At 40.2% G+C, this 21934-nt stretch overlaps 1 protein-coding gene across 12 annotated transcripts in view; it reads right to left on the bottom strand.

The window, feature by feature from the left end:
- LOC142053177 (poly(rC)-binding protein 3-like) overlaps window positions 1–21934 on the bottom strand; it is a 429523-nt gene that overhangs the window by 72858 nt on the left and 334731 nt on the right. Inside the window, exon 2 of one of the 12 annotated variants that reach the window (XM_075084433.1) lies at window positions 19988–20057. The exons of the other annotated variants lie outside the window; for them this stretch is intronic. The gene's annotated coding sequence lies outside the window, so the exon portion shown is untranslated. The remainder of the gene's footprint in view (window positions 1–19987; window positions 20058–21934) is intronic. 12 annotated transcript variants of the gene reach the window in all.

Raw genomic sequence — 21934 nt, 5'->3', positions numbered from 1 at the left:
GGAGGGTGTCAGTTGGTAAAATGGGTTTTCACTAGAAAGATAAGATAAAGGAATAGCTGAAGAATGAAATTTAAACAAACACTAGAGAGAACAAGGTTTCAGGAAATTCATAAATCACATGCTTGAAGAGATGTAAATAACAATTAATGGGAAAGTAAGCTGAATATGGGCCACAGAAAGAGCAGCAATTGAGTATACAAACATATAGAAAACATCTGTTTTACAAAAGAAGTGGTAAAATATTAGCTCAAAGATCAAAGGGCATCAGAGAGCAGCACATTATTCTGACCAGTTAACAGCTACTAACAAAAGACAGTTACACACCTTAGCAAGCCATGTGATCCATTTACTAGCTATTGTAAAAACTTCTGTAACTCTGACATGCTAAACTCTGTAGTTACTACAGATACCTGGAAGTAGCAGGTTTGCCAAAGATGTGAAACTAGCAAGGAAATAACAGATTGGAAAAATAGCAGAAAAACTTTTAAAGGCAATAGCAAGCATAAAAACTGGCAAGACTCCAGGAGTGCTGCCTTCCAAATGTTATTTTATGAAGTATGTAAAGTGGTATTATTTTTTCCTTGAGGGATATGTTTAATGCTATTTTGTCAGAGGAAGAACCTATCCTATTTATAGAAGTAGCTGTCTTTGTGTTCTTCCTAAAATGAGAAATGCCCTCACCCTATATGGCTAACATAGTTACATCTCATTTGCTGAAGATCACTAGATGTCAAATAATCTTTGAAGAGAACAGCAAAAGCTTAGAGACATTTTTTCTGTTCTCAACTGATGGACATTTAGCTCCTGAACTTGACATATATGAGCCCCATTCTTTAAATGAACCACTTTTCCTTATGCTGGTCAAAAAGCATATGCTTCAGCCAATAGCACTGGTTGTTCCCTTTTTGATTTATTAAAGGAAATAAACAGCAACATATTTACTGACTCTTCTACTTATAACATTTTGTGTAAAGCCCTCTGAGTAAACAGTATGGCATCATGAATTTATTACAGGAAGAAAACACCCAGAAGCACAATAAAGACTTTTGTCTCACTGTCCACAAAACTATTTCCTGATATCAATATTCAGTGATTAATTACTTGTCTAATATAAATTAATATCAAAATATTATGTGGTGTGTGAATAGTTGGCTACACACTTTGCCAAAATACAGAAAGTTATCCCTTCAGAATACATCACATGTCAAACAGATAATAAATGCTATCAAGTGCCTGGAAATCAAGTCTCAGGAAATCTAGAAAAGCTGTTTAATGGCCTTCAGCAAATGCCAAACAGATCTGGGATCCTGAGGGAAGCAAGTAATTTCCAGGCTATGGAAAGCACAGTGATTCTTTTGCCAATGACATCTTCCATCTTTCTAAGTCTTTCTTATTCCTTTCTGTAATTATTCCAGAAAGAATTACCTTGGCAGGAATGCAGAGAGTATCTTTACAGTTTGCCATGAACTAAGAAAAAGCACCAAAGCGTGCATGTCAATACCTTGTACAGAACCACTAGCCAACTAGCTCTTCCATGTATGTGAAAAAGTCAGGCAGCTAAAAGCTCTTGTAGATGGAAGCTGCCACATTAGACTAATGAAACATAAACCCCTCCACAAATAAGAAAGTTGTGGCAGCCCACCGTTAATTACTCTGTACAAGCATTCTCCAGGAGGATTCAACAATGAGTTCAGGACAGACCAGAAGGTGCTTCCTTTCTTTTCCTAATGGCATGTAATGCAAGTAACTGTAGTCTTTATCATGGACTTGGCAGTCTGCAAGATCAGGGAAGACAACATATGCGTATGGTAGACCAGCTATTTACCAAAGAATAATTCCTAATCATAGCTTTGAGGACAAAACCAGCTTTATCGGCCACTTGATCCTGTTACTCCAAAACCCTCAAGCAAAGCATCACGGTTCTCAAATCTTTGGTTTTATGTTGCTCAAGTTTTAAATAAAAATTTTGCTTTACTTGCTTATGGTCAACCAAGAAACAGACACTTGAACTAACTTGTGTTAATCATTCCATATGGTCTGAGATAATAAATCTAACACAGAAATGTACATTATTGTCATGGTGAAGGTGCGTAAAAAATTGAAAAGACCATCAACAATAGGAGAGTGGCTTACAAGAGATGCTTACAAGAATGGCCTACTGTATAATAAAAGATTTTCAGTCCACACCTGTTCCTGAAAAAAAACCCTAGATTCTTATGTCCTAAACATTGTGAATGTGTTATATTTGTTAATTTATCTCTGCCCCCAAAAGTCAAAATCATGACTTTGACATTTCATCAACGAAATACTTCTATTTTGAAATAATGTTTCAATTGTAAATTTACCTCAATTTAATTGAAAGCAGATAAAACAATTAAAAATATTCTGGGGCAAACAAACCTTACTTGTTGATTTTAAAATAAATGTACTTGCACCAAACAAAAGAGAGTCAAGCCTAAACAGATGTTCTTTTTTTCCACTTTTTGAGATCTCTGAGGAAATAAAGAAATCATTCACATGTTCTACTTCCAAGAAATTTTAAGTGAGCAAGATTTATATACATATATAAAGAGATATATTTTAATATGGTATGCATATAAGCATAGAATATGGTTAAATGCTGGAAAGTAAGCAAGGTACATTTTTTACATTATAGATATGTACAGATGTTAAAAGATTGCTAGGGCATAACCTAATAAGCAAATATTGAGAATACATGAGGTTTTTTAAATGGATTTTTTATCTTTAGTAAAAATAGTCTCACACCCATAAAGAAGAATTATAATTTTGTTTGTCAGTACATATAAGAGTACAGATAACTTCTTACTGATCAAAGGAAAAAATGCCCCAAACCAGTAGAAGAGTTCAAGAAATATGGGAGAACATTTACTGGAAAACATTAACCCATCAAGTATGTTCCCACTAGACACAGAATAAACATATATTTAAATAAAATTATATTTTTACAATCCCATCAATGTTGAAATGACATCTGCCATAGAATATGTATTTGTCCAACCTATTTGTAAATTAAATGCTTTGTAAATATATCTGGTTTGATAAACAGGAGTCAGCTGTTTCACTCAGTCTGGTATAAAACACCGTTGTTGGTTAGGGAAAGAGGCTAAAAATAATAATAATGATAATAATACATTTCACCTTATTTAACAGAAAAATGTTATGTAGTGGTATAATTGAATCTCTGACACAAACAAGCAGAAATATCACTTCTGTAATCACCTTAATTACGTTATTTACAAGGCTGTGATTTGAAAAGCCATTCAAGCTCCCTAGATGAATAAAATAAATACTCATTAAAATAAAAAGGAAATTCATACAGCATCTAAGGGAGGGGAGAGGATGAGCCCCCATCCTTCTGTCAGAAGGGGATTGGTACCAGCCTCTGAAATGTGAGTCACAGATCCCCCTTCTGGGATGACACACTTGCTTGAGGCAAGGATGGATTGGGAATTGTCTGAGAAAGAAGAAGAGAGAAACTGGCCCATCAGGACCACAGCTGTAACAGCTGTAAATATTACTGAGTGCTGTGAAGACTTCCATCATTCACAGGAATAAAAGGAAAAACAAGAAGCAGTGTTGCAATGTCCTGCCAGGTCACTGGAGTTGTTGCCTTCAAAAGTCACACTCACAGGATGAATATTCAAGTTCTCGATCAGTGGTGGTTAGTCAAAACATATGGCATTATAAGAATTTCACTGTGAAACTCAGGACTATGCAGTGGGTAAAAAAACCCAGTAAATTCCCAGAGCTTCATCTGAAACTAGATTTAATAAAAAAACCCAAACCAACCAATCAAAAAGCCCACCAGCCCACAATAAATGACTCTATTATGGGCAGTCAATACTCCAAGTAAAAAGCCAAACACATGCCAAGATTTAAGCCACGTAAATCAATATTTTTGTCACTGATTTAAACCAGGAGAATCTTTAAAACTCAAAAGTAAGTCTAATTGATGAAGTATTCAAAAGCGAAAAAAAATCAAATAGTTTATTAATGACTTCAAAGTGCCAGCTGTAAAGTGAGTCACCATATCTTGCTTTAGCACTGGGAAAAAACAGCACTAAAGCTATCCATTTGCTAGTTTTGTGCAACCTTTACAAAGCACAGAGCCTATTTTTGCATAAACAACTCATTTGCTTCACAAAGCTACTCAGCTGCAACAGTGCTTCATGAAGTATCTGTCCTTCTGCCTATCCTTCAGTCCCTTTCCTTACAAATACATGCATACGTACATGCCCAGGCGGCCAAGAAGGCCAACGGCATCCTAGTTTGTATCAGGAACAGTGTGGCCAGCAGGAGCAGGGAACTGGTCATGCCTCTGTACTCGGCACTGGTGAGGCCGCACATCGAGTACTGTGTGCAGTTTTGGGCCTCTCAGTACAAGAAGAACATTGAGGTGCTGGAGCGTGTCCAGAGAAGGACAACGAAGTTGGTGAAGGGTCAGGAGGGCAGGTCTTGTGAGGAGCAGCTGAGGGAGCTGGGGTTGTTTATTCTGGAGAAGAGGAGGCTGAGGGGAGACCTTATCGCTCTCTACAACTACCTGAAAGGAGGTTGTGGAGAGGTGGGTGTTGGTCTTATCTCCAAAGTTACTAGCGATAGGACGAGAGGCAATGGACTCCAGCTGCATCAGGGAGGTTTAGATTGGATATTAGGAAAAATTTCTCTACTGAAAGAGTGGTCAGACATTAGAACAGGCTGCCCAGAGAGGTGGTGGGTCACCATCCCTGGAGGTGTTCAAAAAACCTGTAGATGTGGTACTTCAGGATGTGGTTTAGGAGACATGGTAGTGTTGGGTCGACCGTTGGACTTGATGATCCTAGAGGTCTTTTCCAACCCAAATGATTCTATGATTCATATATATACATAGGTATATATAAGCTCCCCGACCAGTTTCAACATTTTGAAGAGATACAGGGATGTCCAACGTTTCAGATTCACACAAATTTCCTGGAGCCACAGCCTAACCACAGGCGCAAGTTTGTGGTTCCACCACAGGAAGAGCTTTGGTCTGAGCCCTGCAGTGAGCGATTCCCAGTGGGGCTGGCAGGAGGTGGGCCAGTAGGCGCACGTTGGTCACTCAGCAGATGACAGCCAGCCCCACCACACGCTCTCCTCTGCTCACAGTGAGCATCACAAGAGAGAAAAATGAGAGGAGGGGGCTCTGGAAGTGAACTAATACAATCACTAAAAAAAGCCCCCATGTTGGAGGAACTCCCTACAAAAGGTGCTTTAAGCAGACATAGAATACACATTCGATTTTTTTTTCCCCAGCTGCTCATTTGAAGTAAAAAAAGATAAAGATCAAAAGAAGGTAATTGTTGACTTATTGCAGGGACTCCAGAGATGTACTGAGGCATAGGTTACTATTTTAAAAAAAAAAAAAAAAAGGCATTTCTAGAGGTTTGGTAATACACCGGTTACTGGAAGAGGGCATTCGCAGCACATTAATGACACCCTTAGAAGACACTCAATTGGAAGGACTGCGGGCATTGTAAAGAAGGGCTCAAATATGAGCAGGAAGATGACAACCTGGGAAGAAACACAGCAGAGAAATATATGATGATACAAATAGGGAAAGCCAGTTCTTAACAGTGAGTCAAATCCACTGATGATACCAAAGATTTGGGGATGACAGAAGACTGCAAATTAGAGGTTGAAAAATTATACTTTGGAGCGGGAAAAGAGGAAGCAACCATGTTCACACAACCATATCCCGTTTCATATTTGGATCTGGATACTCCATAACCACAGAGGAAAAAAAATAAGGAAAAAGAAAAAAGAAAAAACTGCAGTTCATTGAGAGGAGAGTGGAAAAAACTACTAACAGAGAAAGTTATGCAAAGACTGAGGTGGAGCTTAGCTGGTAACAAATGAGGCAGCATTCGAAAAAGGCTACTGATATTGGAGGGAAATAGGAAAAAAGAGAGAAACTAGGATGCTGCAAGTGTAGTTGGCTGATGCAAGGGCAACTTAACTAGATAAAAAGGGAAGCACTTGAAGCTAAATTTCTGCCCCAAAAATCTGTTTGGGGTATCTCTGAGGCTGAATGACATTCTCCAGAAGCAGCAGTGCCTCTGGCATTTCCATGTAGAAAGGTTGCATAAAGCTTCCTGGAAGCCATATAAGAAATACACTGAAGTCAGAAAAGACGCTCAGCACTGGTAATGCCAAACCAGATCTTAAACATAATTCAGACATAGAGTGCGTATTTCATAGGAAATTTCACCTTGCAAAGTTTGCTTTCATTCCAAATAGGACCAAAACATCAAATTTTGAAAGAATTTAGTATGTGAGTGTGTGTGTGTTTATGTATGTTTTAATATTTTTCTGTTGATCTAAAGAAGTTATTTGTCTACAACTGAATTTTTGTACAGACTTCAACTTGCTGGTTTTATATTGTTATGTATAATACATCTCAAAGTAAAAATATCTCTTTGAAATGGAAAACCAAAATGGCACAATTCTGCAATCTTGTGAAGGCAGTGTGGACAGTCCTTATCAAAACCTTTCATTTAATTTTTTAATAAGGAAATCAACACATTCACACATAACATTTAGATACTGACAACTACAAAAAAATTTGAAAAATTTCTATGTGCCTTTCTGTAGACTCACTTTGTAATGGAAAGGAAAGAGAGTGAAATGAACTAAGCAGGTCTTTTTAATCTCCAGTTTCCAAGACTCTGTATATTTTCTGCCTCTTTTCCATTTTTTGTAAGAACCCTGGCATTATCTTTGTTTAAGTTAGGGAGGGATGCTTTACAGGTTTTTTTTACTATCATTTAGTCAATGAGTAAGTTAACTTGGTAGGAGAAAAAGGAGGTCATATAGTATTCAAAAGGATACAATACTTGTTTTCTTTTTTCCCCTCCGGTACTCTGTATTGAAATCTGAAAAGCCCCGTTTCAGATTCTGCACTTTGCTATTGCACACGTAAGAATAGGATACACTGGCCTTTGATACAATTCTCTTCAGGGAACAAAAGCTTCCTTTGGCACAACTACAGCCACTGCTTGTTGTAGGTTACACATGTCTTTCCAGTCAAGCATGATTAATAACTCTTAAAAAAAATGCTCATGACCCATGGCAAGTATTCTTTCAACTATAATACCAGCATTATGGGCTCTGAATCTCAGTAATTTTAAAATGTGCTTCTACAATGGAACTATAATTTAATTACTTTTTCTGCAGCCTGTTCCATTTTGTTTCATCACTTTGATTGCACCATGCGCTTGGCAGCTTATGGAAGACTGCATCTGCCTCCAGGATTATTTCACTGGGCTCTTTCGACATCTGTTTCTGAAAATGACTTTATTTGCAGTGGCATAAAAAATAATCAGAGACTTGTTTAATCCAGATAAATTGGAAAAGAGAGAGACACAGAGACAGAGTTGGAGGGAGGGAAGAGACGGGGGAGAAAAGAGAAAGCAAATCTATGCTGTATGCTGCAGAAGACATCAAAATAATCTGACCTGTTCCTGTGCTTCTGAAAATGCTGTTGTCTGATGGTTGATATGATACATGAAAAGATGAGTCACTAAGTCAGTTCCTATTAATGTTTGGGTGGAGTTCATAAACGCAATACATATGACATTATAACTAATGCTTCATGTTGTGCTTGATCAGTTTAACATAATTTTCATGGACTACATTTGCAACGTCATCCCTTGAGAATCAAAAAGCAGTCTGAAATGACCTGTAGCAGTTGACAAAAGTCCCTATAATAAACGAGCTAAATCCAGGCTCCAGCACAACCTGACATCCTTCCAAGCGCAGCTACCGCCAACACCTGTTGCAGAGTGCCATGGCACGGACCGCCAAGCACACAGTTTAGCAGTCACCCTGATGGATAACTTCCCACATAACATCAGTCATGACCTGGGTCACCTGTGTATCAGACGCACAAGGCGTCTGTAACATGCCTGTGCCTGTATCAGCTTGTGTTCAACACAATGGGAATCACCATTGCAACCGCCGTTTATTTTTGTGTTAATGGGTGGGTTCGTTAACCCACAAACCTGCAAACCATCATAAGCATTGAAAGACTTTCTCTCTAACAGAGCACAGGTGTTGGTCAGGTTTTGTTTTGTTCTTTATTCTTTTTGTTTATTTTTTCCAAGGGGTGAGCAGATATTTGTCAAGAAGCATCCACTACCTCCATAAGGAAGTGCGTCAGGAAGGCACCTCTGGCAACAGAAGGAAAGTAGTGATGGAACAAGCTGTACAATGTGGCTTTAGGAACCAGGGCCACTAAAATTCAAAGCACCAGCATAGGCAAACCATAACAATAACAAGCAAAACAATCCCCAACATGATCTCACTTTTGAGAGTTTAAAATCTTGCCTGTCTGGTTGCTTCTATCCTTTTGAAGATTCTTTTTTCCTCTGCTATTTGCTGGTCTTCTGGGCTCTATTGCTGTAACAAGCACATCAGGCACAGTCACACTGAACAGATTATCCAGCTGGTTTGGACACATGTATTTTGCTAGGAATTACTTAAAGACAATCCAAAAGGAGGCCATACAATTCTCAGAATAATAGCAAAGAAAAATCGTTGTCCCCAAAAGTAATAGGTATCATGCAAACACACAATAGCTGGACCTAAACAACTTGGAAACAGCCTGATTCCCATAGTTATGTAGCCTTAATTAGCCATCACAAGCATTTGGGCTTTCCTTTCCCATATGGCCAGACTGACTCTTGCCCCAGTCCAAAAGCTGTCCCAGCTTCCTTCTGGGACTTCATCCATCCAGGGCATGCAACTCCCTGCACCGCCAAAGACATGGTCTTAAGAAGTGCCCATGGATTATGCTGCTGTCCCCAAGTGAAGGCCACAAAAAGGAAAGACAAAAAATTCCTCCTCTTCTGTATTTCACCACCTCACCTTTTCTGATCAAAATACAGCAGGTGAGCTGAGGACCTTGAAAAGCTCAAATCTTCCACATTGCTGATCTACTTACTACAGTTATAGAAACCATTCGTATTCTATGAGAAGAAAAATCCTCTGGCATCCTGCATGTCTAGTAACTTGGCAAGCTTGACAGACTGCATTTGGAAGCCTGGTTATTTTCATAAAATTCATAATCCCAAAAGCAAACATCTCAAACTTTTGGAAGGAAACACAGAGCAAAACAAAAATACACAGCTAACGCAAAGGAAAAGAGTCATCAGTGTAGAATATTTTGCTGAAGAACTATTTGAAACCCAGGAGAACAAGGTTCTCTCCCCTCCTCCTAACCAACCCCCCAATATCTCTTTTATGTGTGAAGAAGAAGTGAAGATTTGATAGAAGATAACACCTATTCACAAGTTTTTGTTTGGATAAAACAGGCAGGGAATCTGCCCTGAGGAGAGATATGTTCCAGTGGCAGGGCATGCCTGTGAAAATCTTATTAACAGAGAGTATTAACAATTATTTTCCTTTTTTTCTTTTTTCTTTTTTTTTTTTTAATTTAGAGAAATTCACCCCTCATTTTCTACCTCACCAGTGTGGGCTGTAACATAGCAGTTGTGCAGGTCCAATGGCCACGCAAAGAAGTTACTCATTGCTTTTCTAGAGCTTTGAAGTAAACTGTACATAACATAAGACATGCAGAGGGTTATTACAATTTGACAACACTTTGTCGTCTTGCCAGTATTACCAAAGAAAAAAGCCGTCATGCTTAATTAGAAATTCTCCCTGAAGAATTTATAAGAATTTATTGCTCCACATCCAACATGAAAACAGGCTTGCCTCTGAAGCACCAGCTAGTGACCACTACTGGACAATCAGTAGATGTCGGTACTGTACTGCTGGTCAGACGTGGCTCAGTAGCGCTCTGTCCGCAGCGTGTTTCATTAAAAGTGTCCTTAAAGACAGGGTAAGTGTTGGAGCATATGGATGTTTACCTTAGCTTAGTCACATGAACCTGGGTTGAAGGTTTCAGGTTGTTGGTAGCAACTTAAGAGACAGAAGACAACATAACCCCATAAGCACTAATAAGTAAAGCAGTTTGTAAGGTCAGGGTCAAGTCAGGACAGGGCAGCATGGGGGAAGTGGCTGCTGTGAATGAATGCTGAAATTCCCTGTCTGAACCTTAAATAGATAGATTCCAAGCTGCTTATTAAAATTTACTCAAAATATGAGTTTTACCTCTTAAAACATTGTGTTTAAGGGGACAGACACACCATCCTCATGCTACCTGTCTCAAGTGTGTATGAATCAAATGTGACCATACCTATACCCTGTCTCCAGAGATCTGAACGCCACGCCAGGAGCACCCACCCTCATGCTTTTTCAACTTTTATGCCTACTTCATTGTTAATATTGATCATGTCTGATGCAATGCCAGACTCTTAGCACCAGTTTGGCTGGTATCTTCCATCCGATCAATTACTTCATCTCCACTGACTCTTTCCCTGTCTCTCTCAATGCTACCTTCATCACCTCCTTGAAGAACAAAAAATATAGCAGAGTTATCAGCTCCTGCCTCCTCTGCTTTTTGCAGCATCAAGAACCTTGACCTTCCCCAGTGAGGAATGCTGACCATGAGGCAAGATGCAAACCAAACCCTCCTCCTGTCACTGCAGGCTCACCAACAAGCATGTGAGACCCATATCAGGAAGCAGCTGGACGAACAATTCATACCCCGTCCAAGACATTTCCACTGAACTCCAGCAGCAAGAGAAATTCAGTTTATGCAAAAGCACAACCTGCCTTTTACCCACCACCCCACCTTAGGCAGAGTGCAGAAAACTTTTTTTGAGGACACTTTAAAAGGCTACGCTGGTACCAGGGAGTAACTCCTCCAAAAGTGAAAACAGAATATCTCAGTAGAAACAGCAGAGATGCCTGCAAAATGTCTGGACCCTGGCAGGTCCTCACTTATTTAAGTAGAGCGGAGTATATTGAACTGCATGATTTAGGCCCCTTAATCCAAGCACAAGGAGGATCCCAGAACCTGCCCAGCGTCGGCACAGCTGCAGGGAAACTACCACGCCACCAAATTCTGCTACCATGAAACGAATGATGTCTGCAATCATTCGATCTTAAAAAAAAGATCTTAAACGCTGGACGGTAATTCCCCAGCAGCTACCCACAGAGACTGTCGAAGACTGCCTGGAGTCACCTAGTTATACCCAATGATACATCTGAAGAGCTAACCTGCTCAACAGAGTTGCCCTTAGGTCAGCAAAGGAGGACTGTACTGTAGTCTATTAGCCGTTCCTCCTCCCTTTCCCCTTGACATGCTCCATACAAATTAATCATTTTTCTTGCAGCATTTAAGGAAATATACTTATAAATTGCTTTCTGATGCTCCATTTCTCAACTATGTAATTGATTTTCATCTACAACTTATATATACATCCTTGAAGTGATGAAATTAAGAGGGGCTGAAATGAGAATGGACCTTGTTTGTAATGCGCAGATCTAGTTACTGTCTGTAGCTATTCTCCACCTCAGTAGGGGAAGTGATAAATAGAGAAGGAAAATGATCTGTGTGGGAGGCCACTGTGCTCTGCTTAATTAACCGCTGTTCAATATGTAGAACACAGAGCAGTGTGCACCTTCATGTCCACACATGTACTTACATAAAAAACCAATGTGCACTGGTAACAGGGTTGATATATTTTCTATAAACTGGGATCTGACACCAAAACATTGCCAAGAGGAATTAGTGTACATTAATTTATAAAATAAATCAAGATTTTCCCAGATTGCAACAGCTCTGAGTCTGCTTAGTACTGAGTTCGTGAGCAGGATCTTTTTCTTCAGGATCTAAATCTCCAATTGCTATCATGTAGATGAAACTCTGTCTTTGCAACAGTATTCGGTCAAGCTATCAGAATCTTCCCAAACTGTACTGTAATATAAAATCAAAGTAACTGAGAGACCAGCCATGCAATACACATATACATATGTATGTTCATCCTAATGGAGTCCTACATGCATAAAACTGCCTGTGTTAGTCCCAACACTCCCTCAGCACTCAGAGATAATACTGTCATCACATAAAATACAGCAGCAACCACTGTTTTATCCCACAGTCATTCTATACATAAATGTCAGATTACGTATTGTTCTCACCCGTGCAAACGTCAGTTTGGATCATTCATAGGCTATAGGCGTGCTCCAGGTTACCCTGGGTCCCCTGTGGAGCTGAGGCATGAATTCTCAGCACCTTGCAGGATGAAAAACTTTTGCCGCAGTGATAGGCAAGGGTACATTGGCCCTGCCTTTCCAGCGTGAAGGAGGCATGTTTTGTATGTGCACTTCTGACCCCTAAAATGCATCATCAAAGAAAAGCAGGGCAGGACAACTTCTGTGGATATGTAAAATTAATGATCCAGCTTCTCTGATCTGTGAGCATGGGGTAGGTCACAGGTGGGGCTCTTCTGGGCACAAACTGGACCTTTAAGGAGGGAGGTCAGGCATCTATAAAGCACAGCAAGGAGAACAGCACAACACTTAGTGGTGACTTCTACAGCTAACCACTCCTTTACTGCTTCTACAGCAATCTGTTGATTATAGAAGGTTGCTGGTGGATGTCTGTAAGATAAGAGGGTGAAAACGAGGGCATTTTAGGGAAAGGAAATATCAGACATACATGACGTATTAAATATTTCCCTCTGTTTCCCTTGACTCTCCTTGTGCTCTAAATAGGAAAGGTGGTGAACCACTCTGAAGGATTTCATGGGCTTTACTGATAGCCTCCAAATGGCTCCACTTCACAGTTTCTCATTGTGACAGATTTGGTTAATGACAAAACTGAGGAAAAAAAGATGTAGACAGCCCGAAAATATTGAACTTAATCATTTTGTGTGTTGTTTTTTTTTTTTTGTGTGTGTGTTAAAGTTTGAGAAGCATAAATTCTGTTGAAGTATTAGGACCTTGGAGAAGAATTACACAGGTAATTTGTTATTATGGCTAGCTGGAAAAAAAAATCAGAAACCTCCAAGAACACATCATTGCCTCTCAGAGTATTTCTTCAAAGATGAAGTTTCAAATGTTACATAAAGCCTAAGGCATCATGTTTTATATGAGGTGTGTATGTGTTAATAGAGGGTTATCCATGATGATATCCCCAGGCCCTAGGCAAACTAACAGCGCCTCTCCTCCCTCCAAGCCATGCTGCCTGCTTCCTTCCCAGCATCAGATTTCTGCCAGCTAGTTCACGAGACCCAAACACAAATATTCTGAATTTCTGCAAGCTATTTTGTTAATAATTCATTAATGAGACACTGGTCTGAGAGTCCTACTTCTGTTACCTAAATATTTGACAAATATAATCCATTCCCAGACATTTTTGCTACTTAAAAACAGTGGAAGCCAGCTCTCTCGGGAGTACAGATAGCTGAGATAACCACAGTTACTGAAATGTTACTGTACTCTAATAATGCTTGAGAAAAATGAAGAGAAATTATAGCAAAACAACAAAAGAGTTGTAAGTGTGAAATGCAAAGATGACTAAATACTGAAGCAGTACCTTTCAGGTCATGCAAATACATAATGCAAGTCATTCCCTTTCTATTTCACGAATCACAGGAGCTAATGTAGATGAACAGCTACCTGCTCTCTTGCCCTGCACATCCCCCAAACACACACACACACACTAGAGTTGCTGACATCCTCGCACTTCTAAAAATGACTGGTTTGCCATCCAGCTTTTGGAAATGCATAATGCAAAATTTAGTGGGTCTTACCTCCTCCTTACTGATGGACTATTAACACCATCTAGCTTGACTTTATGTCCAGACTGAATATACCAACAGCTGCACTCTTTCATAAAACGAGATACAGAGTTATTAATTTTGCCACCAAAGTCACCAGACTAGAATTTCTTAGTCGTGGCCATGAATTTCCTTTCAGACTACATACTTAAAAAAGAAAGAAAAATAAAGAATCCATGAAGGGGAGGATAAAATGACTCTCATATTTTAGCAAAACACAGGCTTGCAACTCTTAGACATGTAGGTTTGGCAGGAAGCAAATTTGTACACAACCTATTATAAAAGGCATCTTGTTGGTCTCTCCCACAAATGCATAAGTAACTGACAGGCTACTTGAAAAACTTTCATGAAAACAGCCTTTTCATGGAAAACAGCCTTTTCATGGAAAACTGAGATGTTCTGTTGCTGTGTTTTGGTTTTTTTTTTTTATTTATTTTATTTTATTTTAAACAGAGTGTCTTCCACTTTCCAACTTTAATCACAAAATACATTTGCAGCACATGTTCGAACAACAGCAGCTCTTCACAAGAAGTCTTTGCTGGATGAATTAGCAGCTAGTAAATACCATGTAGCTGCTAGAATACCACAGTGTGAACCCACTGGCCAGGCTCTCTCCCTTTCCCTTTGTCAGATCTTGCCCAAAGCAGTTGCAGTCTGAGCTTTGAGAGAAAACCCCGTTTCTTTGTCCCATTCTCCCTTGCTCCAACAGAAATGCACTGCTCTGGACTGTGACCAGGAACGAGGACTTCTGTCTCAGTGTGGAAGAAGGACACTCTGCTGTCCCCTGTTCCCTTGTTCCACAGACGAGCAGCTCAGCATGAGCAACGGAACACAAGCACAGAGGGATGACTGGAGTAAAAAGCCAAAAGGTAGGCATGAAGCCCTGCACTAGCAGCACGCATGCTACAGAAAATGGCAGAGTTATCCTGAAGTCCAAGTTCAGCTGGGTGAAAATCCCTGCACCCAGTATTTCCTGTTGGGTAGGCGCCTCCAGTGGGTGCAGTCAGAGTATACAGAAACCGAGTCCAAGGTCTCAGGTGTAGTTGAAACCATCTGAATCCAACCACCTATGCCATTTCCTACACTGCAGCCGTCTCCCAGCTCCTGCAGGAATTCTGGCCAAGCACAGGCTCGCTATTTAGACCTATACATCCTATGATTGCAGCCTCAAGACTCAGCAACCTACAGTCCTGCTGTCACTGTCAAAAATGGTGCTGCAAATTCTGCAGACATTTAGGACAGTAGCATCCTGTGGACTTACCTAGCTCAGAGCAAGGGAGCAAAAGCCATCACCACTCATTACAGTTAGGTAATAATTATAACAGCTATGCGGGACGAAAGCAAATAGAAACAACATCTAGTTCTATATCTAGACTTAACTGTGAAAGCATTAGTCTACACAACAGACTTTCTAGTAAGGGCTAGCTAGACCTATTCTACCTGTTTCTGCCAGCATGGGCTATCAAGGGAGAAGATGTAATCAGCTCTGCTGATACAAACTTCCAGGCCAATATATGGTCAAAACCATGTACCTACCAGTAGTTTACTGTGCTTGGAGACTGTGTGCAAGCTATAACGTGTTTACTTGCTAGTCTAAGCTGCAACCACACAAGGCATGCGCTGGTGGGATGGTACCGCGGATTTGCAAAGCCATTCTGCTGTTGACACCACCTGAGCACTTGCCCTTAATTTCACTGGGACTGGTTAAGTGATTGAAGGTATACAGGATTGGGCCTGGTCCTTATGCTGGTAACATTACCTTGAACTCTACGAGGTGATCAGCCATTTACATCTTTAGTAGATTAAAAGTGTTGGCTTCATTTGAGTTTGCTTTTCAAACAAATTTAATTTGGAGGATTTTGTGTCCCTTTTGTTCCTGGTATGTAAAAAGCTAATCCACTTATTTTGGTACACGTCCCTGCTTTAAGATGCTTTATGACTACACACTTTTTGTGATAGATTTACAATTTATCATATGCTGGCACTGAAGGAGATTAAATCCAAAATCTTGCAATACTGTGGCAGTTAAGTGATTACTATGAACACTGGAGCTAGTTCAACCACTGCTTGTCAACAGTTTGATAAATACAATGTTTTTATCCTGCTGGTAAATTGTCTGTAAAGAAAATAAAGTTTTTATAAGTGCGTTTGTCATTCTCAGGTGTACTGGGATTGATTTATCTGGCTACAGGTTTATCCTGAACTGTTCACAGTGAATAACAAATGGACTGGACAACATACGGCATTTTTTATTCAAGGACAGTTATGTGTGCAACAAACATGGTTTGTTCCATCATAGGGCAATCTAGCTCAAATTAATATCACAAAATAAGATATATTACTCAATACAACCTGATTTATAAGCACGTTCAAGAGGTACTGACAGATCCACATAAACCCAGTTTCTAATTTAACAGTTTCTTTAGAGGTCTTTAGTTTCTGACTCTTTGGTTTCATGCAAACGTAACTAGCCTTTCTAAACACTGGTGAGTCTTCAAATGTGTGGACAAAGTTGAAATAAAATTCCCATGGACATGGAATAAAAAAATAATTTCAAATTAATCAAACATTCTCCTTCTATCTATGTACGTATGCATTTAAGATCTGTAAGTGATTCTGAGCCAGTTCAGCTCAGACTCCCAAGCTCCTGCTATCACAGCAGGCAAGTCCATGTGCACATTGCACATCCTTATCTCCAGCATACATACTATTACATTTGCATCCTTAGCAGCCCCCCAGGTGACCTGGCAGATAATGAGGGACATTTCATTAGAAGATGTTGAAACTGCTTTGTTTCCACAAAATACTTGGCTAGTGGCAGATAATGCTATTTCTGACAATTCTCCCTTCTCCTTGTTTCATTAGGAAACTCCTAAGAAAGTGCTGCCACAACAGAACAGTGGCACTGCACACCCTCACCCTGTAAAAATAAAAGAGTTCAGAAACATTTTATGTGATGACAAATGCAGTTTAAGAAATCTTCATTCTTTTTGTCTTTACATTTGCTTCTTTCCTTCAGTCCTCTATCCCCTCAGTCATGCTGATGCAACTGTAAACTGAACAAAACTGTACTGAAGTGATTTGACTTGAAAACCAAACTAAAAGAAACAAAAAACCCTGAAATATGGATCTGGTTTATAGTACAACCCTGCAAATAATAATCTGGCACAACACGGAAGTGGGCAAAAAACAGTGCAACAATTAAACTGGCTTTGCTGACTGAGAAAATATTTGTGTAACCATACCTGGCTACACAAAATGGATGGTAATGAAAGGTCAGTCATGGCATTTTTTCCCTAGCACTTTTGCCCACTTCTAGTTGGCCAGGGTTGAAATTGTTTGCTGTTTCTCAGGAACCACAAGACTACTTGGTATCTCTTTGCAATTTCTTCCTGTTTCTCAATCATGCTATCTCAGTTCCAGGAAGGGACATGTATGTGGAGATTAATTTCTTGCAATGTATGGTGTAACTGTCTCTGTACTAGCAAAACAAGAGGAGGGGTCAATCCTTACTCTTGTTGCCTTCATCAGTCTTAGAGCTGCAGTGTTGGTATTCAACCAAATTGGAAAGATATGCCAAATCTGCAGGCTAAATTAACTTGCAAATTTTCTTCAACAATTTAGACATCAAATCACAGGTGTGGTCTTTTTCTTTTGAAAGGAGCAGCATACATTGTTTTCCAGTTAGCTGTCACAACTAAATGCTCAATACAGACCGAAAGTCCAGAAAAAAAGTATTTATTGTGCTTTCTTATATATTAACTATAACTTTTTAGGAAAATGAAAGCTTTGTTGCAAACACATTTTGATCACTGAATGAAAATGTTCTTTCACATTTCTGAAATGTTTTGAGATCCCCAGAGAGAAGATAATATATACGCCTTACTGTTAAAATTACCACCTCCTCATCCTTAGAGAAACAGTACGCAAAATGCTTACACTGAATTTTAATGCAGCAAAAATGCAGACACTATTTCTCTGTGACAATTTATCTTTTTTCCCCCATTTTAGAGAATTACTTGGGCCCAGATGTTATCAGGTGAAATTCAACAGCAGATGTCCTGTCAAAGGCATGCCAAGCAAGCTGAATTTATTCTAGTGATCTGCTGGCACTCCAGTGTAAATGACTCAGTGTTATTACCTGAATTCTCCCTGCTCACCTGAAGTGGATTTAAACTCATTTTTATCTTACAGAAAGAACCACACAGGAGTAATCTGATTAGTTTAGAAGCTGCTAGAATGATTAAAGAAGGATGTTTAAACTGAAGTGTCGGTCAAGGAACAGCAACTAGTACCAGCAGGTTTGTTGCTTTTCCCATCAAAGACCGAGAAGAAAATTTTACCGTCCCATTTCTATGCCAGTGTCCTGGCATGTCTTTGTACAACCATCTTGTTCCCACAATTTTGCTAATATGTTTTTTTGGATGAGTTGAAACCAAGACCTGAGGTGAGAATGCCAACTCTGAAGTGGCACTCCTTCCTAACTCTATCCTAAGTACAAATATTTCCATCAAGCCCCAAAAATGAGTCTTATCTTTCTTTTCTTTTTTTTCCCCCTCCATACATAATAGAATTCCCTATATTTTATTTTAATAATTTTCAGTGTCTTGGCCAATGAAAATAAGGCTCTGCAAAGTATCTGCAGTTCCTCATTAAGCCCCTCTAGATCAGGAAAAGATTGTTGCTTCTGGTTAGCTGGAGAGCACAGGTCAGCGACCACAAAATCACAAAGATCTAAGCAGCTAAGGATTGCATGTTCCTAACATCTCCTCAGAGGTCCTGCCACCCTCAGTAACTCTCTGGTTCAAGTTCATGACCCACATCCTGCCCACTAAAACAAAACCTGTGTTGATACCTGTGCCTGGGTCTAGCCTCTAAACTTTCCTTTGCTGTCTTCTGCAGGCCTGGTGGCCTCCTGCCAACACCATCTCTGGACCAACTAGAATTTTTCTAAGTCTTCAAACCTGGACAGACACCTCCTCTCCCCGCATTACAAACCACAGAGAATGACCATTTCTCACCACTGAATTGCACCCCCCAGGCTTGGGATGACAACATGTCCAAAGCTCAGGCCATCCTACAGCTGGGCCCCACTGCTGCCATTGCAGCAGCACACACTGTGTTGGGAACCTGGGGGAGCAGATCAGCCTGGTTTGCCCATAGCAGGCAGCCAGGAGGAAAGGATATGCCTGTCTGGACTTCTACCTTCCCACACTGCCCAGAGCCAGTTGCTAATCCCGATGCTTTCCTTCTCCCTGCTGCCCTGGGGCAGTGCCAGCAGTGAAGTCTCCAGCCTCAAGTTCATCTGATTTGAACACAAGACCATCATTTCCTCTCCTCAAATCATCATCCCTCTTCTTTGCACAATTGTAAATTCCTAGATTAACTTCTTCGACAACATCCTCATTCATTACACCAAACTGATTCATGCCCTGAACACTGCCCATCTCATGCCCGAAGGGAATTCTGCTCTTCTGGAAAAAACTGCTGCAATGATGTCATTCATGACTCTAACACAATATGTATGTATAATAAGGCTTAACCAAAGGCACAGAAGAAACCACACATCTAGCTTCCCTTAACTTCCAAGAGCTTGCTTCTGCCACTTTAAAGTTCTTTTTATGTTGTTCAGTGCAACACTACATACTCTTTGTTAAGCACTGACAGGGGGGTTAGTGGCACAGTGGAAAGAGATATAAAGAGAGTCTCTGTCTTGAGGAACATCCTTTCAAGCAAAGATGATGCATAAAGAAAAAAGTCTGAACCCTTTGGCCTTGTAGAACATCATGATCTTCTACTCCCACTGCCAGCAAAGTGAAACCTACAGGCACCATGGCCCTGCACCACTACTAGAGGACACATGGGAATTCCTTCAGACAGAAATAAAGCTAAACACACCTAAGCCTGTACTGTTACCAGTCTACAGTGTAACAGCATTTACACCACAGATATAAAATCCCCAGTGTCCTGCCAATGTTCATTCATAAAAACAACCCAGGTTTGTTGGTGGGGTGTTTTGTTTTGTTTTGTTTTGTTTTTAGCAAAAACCTTGCACTTTGAGCCTTCATATTATGGAGCCTATGCCTTAACGATTACTTTATTAAGCTTCATTGTTCTAATCAATATCACATCCGCTTATTTCTGCTTTACAATTAGCATCACATAATGCACAAGACACCACACACCATGAGCTTTTTAAATGAGAATCATAGCTGTACTGTATGCAAATGACCAGCACCAAGAAAAAGCAGCAGTACCTTTGGTTCTGCCCTCTCCTTCCTTGCAAGTCAGAGTCCACTCCATGCCATGGTCAGTCTGTTTCCATTTCTAAAAAGTGTAATTTTAATATGCTGAGAATTTTAGGCACTCCAACAATTTGTAGACACGTTTGAGCTTCTGACTATAAAGGGTCACTCTATGTTAAATTCAAAAGAACTGAATAATCATTTATTTTAAACAAAGACTCTTTTGTTCCCTGAAGTTGTTGCTATGCACATTGATGCGGGAATATAACTTCATCACAGGAAACAAGAAGGATTTGCAAGTTTGCATTTTTGGGGCTTACAAACGCAGTCCTGTTCACAGTGGTCACAAAGACATCACTTGATTTTTCACCAGGATTAGTAATGAAACGATCTTTTCTTGCTAATGTTTAGTGCTGCACAATTAATACACTACTGTAATACAACAGACCTGCCTTTATGGGTTTTGGGGCTGGAAAGCCTGTTTTTTGCACAGTGTTTCTTAGCGTTTCAGATTCTGAATGGTACCAGTGATGGGCAATCGGAGATGGTTTACAGTCACTCCAGCCTTGTCTCATCATAGCCTGTTCACATGGTGCACGCCAGATCCCAGACCTGCTCATGCTGCCCCCTGCGGCCTTTTGCTTTCCGTTTTGGACATGTCGTGAGGTTCTCCATAGCATAGGGTAAGGCTGCCTCAGAGAAACAATCCCCCTGGGCAGATTTGTGCCAGGGCTGATAAAGCTCCAGGAGGCAGAGAAGGCCTACCCAGACCCTGGAAGGCATCACAGTTTGCTGCCACTGTGCTGTGTGCAGTTGTGAGCATGGACAGGAGGCCAAAGGCACTCTCTGGCCTCAGACCAGACCCTGGAGAGCTCTGGGCATTTCAACAGCATGGGGTATTTTCATTTGCAGTCATGTAGATTTAAGCACTCACTTGCATGTGGGCCTTTAGCTAAGGAGAATTAACTTACAAAGCATATTCCATTTAAGAACAAATGAAGCAGAGCCATGGATATGTGAAATGACTTTGGGTGATGAGGCAAAAAAACCTCCAAACACTTCTTGCTGTTGAGTGGGTCTTCAGTAAGTAACTCAAAGCCTGGGAAACAAAAATCTCTCTTCTTTAACAGCAACAAACTGCATCATCACTAACCCTAGCATAAAAGAAAACCAGCTATTGCTGCACTTCTCCAGTTACAGCTGAATCAGTCTTGGCTCTGCAAGCAGGGCAAGGACGGGAACTTGTGGCTGGAGAGGCAGGGAAACTTCCTCGGTCCCCTTCCCAAAGACAGAGCTGTACTACAGGTCTGCTTTAAGACTGCCAGGGTGTGAAGGTATTGCCTTGTTCACTGCTGGAGCATAAGCATATATGATGTGAGGCACCAAGCAGCTTAGCAACTCAGGAACAGCAAGCAACGCAAATCACTTCATAAAGCAGCACATAAGGGGATAGTCTTTTTGCCACTACACGATATCAGTGACAATTTGGACAGAGTACTTTTCATCTGTCACTGATCTATAATTCGCTTGATTTTGTCATGCTGAGTTATCAGACGGTCTTATGCTGAAAGCAACTTCATTCCTCAGTTACCCTCATCTAACAAGGGGAAACTGTAACATTAGTGCATTTTCCATGAAAGAAAATAGAGTATCAGTTAAAAAAATTGGAATGGACTGCCTATCTTAAGGACTTTCCTAATAAAATGAGTTAGATGAGCTTTTTTTGGCATTACCAATACTAATTTCACTCAGTATATGTATTTAGTGATGGTCCGTATCAGGTGATGTCAGAATATATCTACAATTCCACAAAAAAACACAAAACAGGCAGACCACAATGACCTTCATTGGTTCGGTGACAAAACAGCATCCATTCACTTTAACCTGAAGCACACTTCCAAGTTTGTCCTGGACATGGCATTAGGTGAACATTCACACATGGGTTCGCTTAGGCAGTGA

Source organism: Phalacrocorax aristotelis, chromosome 2 (assembly GCF_949628215.1).
Source record: "Phalacrocorax aristotelis chromosome 2, bGulAri2.1, whole genome shotgun sequence".
Taxonomy (NCBI): Eukaryota; Metazoa; Chordata; class Aves; order Suliformes; family Phalacrocoracidae; genus Phalacrocorax; species Phalacrocorax aristotelis.
This window is presented reverse-complemented; position numbering and strand designations above follow the sequence as displayed.